The 3,236-nt window shown below is 56.1% G+C and overlaps 1 protein-coding gene across 1 annotated transcript in view; it reads left to right on the forward strand.

Annotated features, from left to right (window-relative positions):
- Ptprs (protein tyrosine phosphatase receptor type S) overlaps nt 1-3,236 on the forward strand; it is a 46,746-nt gene that overhangs the window by 27,221 nt on the left and 16,289 nt on the right.

The raw sequence follows: 3,236 nt of genomic DNA on the forward strand, positions 1-3,236 counted from the left end.
ACCCCGGGAGCTCGTTCTCGCCCGTAGCTCAGTCCTCCCTCCGCCGCCGCCCCCTCGTAAGAAAGTCTGTAAGTTAGCAGTGGAGAGCGAAGGTAGGTAACAGACTGGGAGATTTCTGGACGGCGTCTTTCTTTCTTTTATTATGGTTTTTCCCATCATCATCACCATCACCACTGTCTCCAATTTTATTATGGTTTTAGTTCTCTTTTATTTTTTTCCTCCCTTTTCTCAGTAAATCCATTCCTTCTGGCGCATTCCCCAGTTGGTTTTCCCACTCCTGCCTGGTCTCCCCTGGGCACTTTTGGTTGGGGTGGCTGGTCAAGAAATGAGGAGCCCCCACCCCAGTGCTCGGTGTCGAGGGAGGGTCTGCCCCGACCGAGGCTGAAGTAGCCAGGGTGGTGGCTGGCGTAGCCTGGTGTCTCTGGTCCCAGAGACCAGCACGTAGTAAGTGCTCAGTAAACACGAGCTCCGGGGCTCCACGCCAGCGCAGTGCACCGTGACGACTGCCAGGGCCTCGATGGCCTCCCGGGTGCAGACATCCTGGGCTACACAGACAGTGCGGCCCCCGGGTCTGCACCCCCAACCTCAAGCCAACACGGCCAGGAGCTGCGTTCAGCCCTGCTGCGCATTGGCCTCTGATGTTTCTGAGCCTGTTTCCTCACCTGTAAAGCACAACCTGCTTCTGTGCTTCTGGAAGCCTTGAGAGGAGACACAGAAGCAGACGGAGTGGGAGCTGGGTGTGGAGGCGCACACCTCTCATCCCAGCATGCTAGTAGGCTGAGGCAGGAGGATTGCCAGTTCAAGACCAGCCTGGGCCCACTTACGGATGTCTTGCCTCAAAAAATAAATGGCTGAGGCGGGAGCTCAGTACAAAGGTCCTGGGTCTAATCCCCAGCACCCCCCAAAAAGAAAAAAAAATGTGGTGTGGGCCTGACACCTAGCTGGTCACACGGGGACAGCAGAGCACCTTCCAGTGGGTTGAAGCTGGGCTCCCCACGGGTCACCCGGGGTGGGGACAGCACGTGGCAGTATCCGTGCCAGTGCAAGCCACCCGCAGGGGTGTGAGGATCAGAGAGGATGTGGAGAGAGTCCTCGGCAGACACCACAACCCAGGCCCTGTCAGGGCGATGCTGCGATTCTGTAGAGGGTGGGGCGGGAGCTCAGTGTGAGACAGACTGGGAGCCTCCAAGAGCCCTCACCGCACCACAAGGCACACAGTAGGGGCAGCATAAGTGCTGTGTGAAATCTCAGTCTGGAGCAGGTGGAACACAACAGTTGGCCCTCGGCAGACAGAAGCTGTCGACTGTTGGCAGAGCTGGACCAGGGCCCGGGTGCACAGTAGGTCTGCAAAACCATGGGCACTGTGGCTAATGCCCTACAGGGCCTCTGGGTATAGTGCCTGATACACAGCACCCAGTGGCGAGGCCTGGTAGGTGCTCAGGCAGGCACCGTCAGTCTGAAAGGGCCAGAAGCTTGTGCAGTAGACACAGAGTCTGCTCAGAATGCGCAGTTATCTGCAAAGCCCTTGGCACCATGTACTAATAGTAGAGGCCCACAAGTACAGCCTATCACCGTTTTTATGGAGGGTCCTCGGCACAGTGCCATGTGGCAGGGGCTTGTAAGTGCGGGCTATTAGTGCTGTCCGTTAACGCTCTTACCACAGTCCCGGCCACATAGTAGGTACTTAATATGGAGGGGCTTTTAGCATTTGCAAGGCCTGTGGTCCCACTCCTGGCACGCAGTGGGCGCTTAATGTGTGGGACTTGTGCTTTTGTAGTGAAGCCCTAGCACAGTATATCTGACACTAGATGCTTACCCCGTGCGGGCACCACTCCTGTTTCTGCTAAGAGCCCCACATGCGGTGCCTGGCACAGAGTTCGTGCTGTGTAAATGGTCCTTTGGGGAGCTCTTGCCATGCCCGGCCCACACTAGGTGCTCAGCAGATGAGGTGCGCTGTGGCTCGGGAGTGCGTAGTGCGCACAGTGGGGACTCAGAACGGCAGCACTCTGTTCCATGCACAGTAGGTGCTCAGTAAAGAGCTGTCCCTGATGCAGTGGGCAGGCAGCGGACTGGCACTTTGTTAATGTGTGATGCCCTTGGCCTGACGCACACAGTAGGTGCTCCAGGTGTGGCGTTATTAGCTCCTCCAGCGAGGCCGGGGGCTGCCCCTAGTCGCAGTGGAGATGCCCGCTGGGGTGTCTGGCTGCCGCAGTGCTCACTGGATAGACGCTTTTGCCCCAAGAAAGTGTGCACCGTGTTCTTCCCATAAAATACTGTGAAGCCCTCACAGCCATGCCTGGCGCACAGTAGGCATTCAGCGAACAAGTGCGTGCAGCCCTTGGGGTAGTGCTTGGCTCACAGCAGGTGCCCACAGGCAGGGCTTTCATGGTCGGCCCCATCAGCATGTGCTGCCAGAAGCACCAAAGGGGGCCAATAAATACAGGCTTTTAGGGCCGGGGACTTAGCTCACCGGTTCTGCCAGCTGCCTCGCAAGCACAAGGACCCAACTTCAATCCCTAGTGCCAAATAAATAAATAGAATAAAATAAATACAGGCTTTTATATGTTATACTACGAAGCCCTTGGGAAGTATGTGGCACACAGTGGGGTCAGTAAGTAGGGGCTCTTATTCTGTGAAGCCCTTGGCAAGTGTGGGCACGTAGTAGGTACCCAGTAGTGAGGCTTCATTGCTTTTTCCCTTGGCGACGGTGCCTGACACACAGTAGGTGTGCCTTTGCTATTCCACGAAGCCCTTAGCAAGTGCCCGGCACATAGTAGGTGCCCAATAGATGGGGCTTCCATTGCTATTCCCCTTGGCAAAGGTGCTGGCACATAGTAGGTACCCTGTAGGTGGGGCTTTTCTTGCTCCTCTTGGCATATGATACCTGGCACGTAGTAGGTGTTCAGTGAGTGAATGCCTCTTTAGATTATATGCGGCCCTTGGCATATGGCCTGGCACGCAGTAGGTGCCCAACAGATGGGGCTTCCGTTTCTCTTTCCCCGTCCCACACAGCTCTTGCCTGAGACCTACTGTGGGCCCCGCTCCGGAAGGGAAGGCGAGTGCAGGTTCTTGGCCAGCCCCCCCCCCACCATCCCACCGGTCCATCTCACCTTTGGTTGACACCCGCTTCTTTTGGGTTCGAATTCTCTTTGGTTTGGTTCTGTTTTGTTTGTTATCATCTTCTTTTTTATTTTCTCTTTCCCATCTTTTGTTCCCCCACCCCCTTCCCTGCCCAT

The sequence above is a fragment of the Fukomys damarensis genome, unplaced genomic scaffold (genome assembly GCF_012274545.1).
Source record: "Fukomys damarensis isolate Sample0158 unplaced genomic scaffold, DMR_v1.0_HiC HiC_scaffold_37, whole genome shotgun sequence".
In the NCBI taxonomy this organism is placed as follows: Eukaryota; Metazoa; Chordata; class Mammalia; order Rodentia; family Bathyergidae; genus Fukomys; species Fukomys damarensis.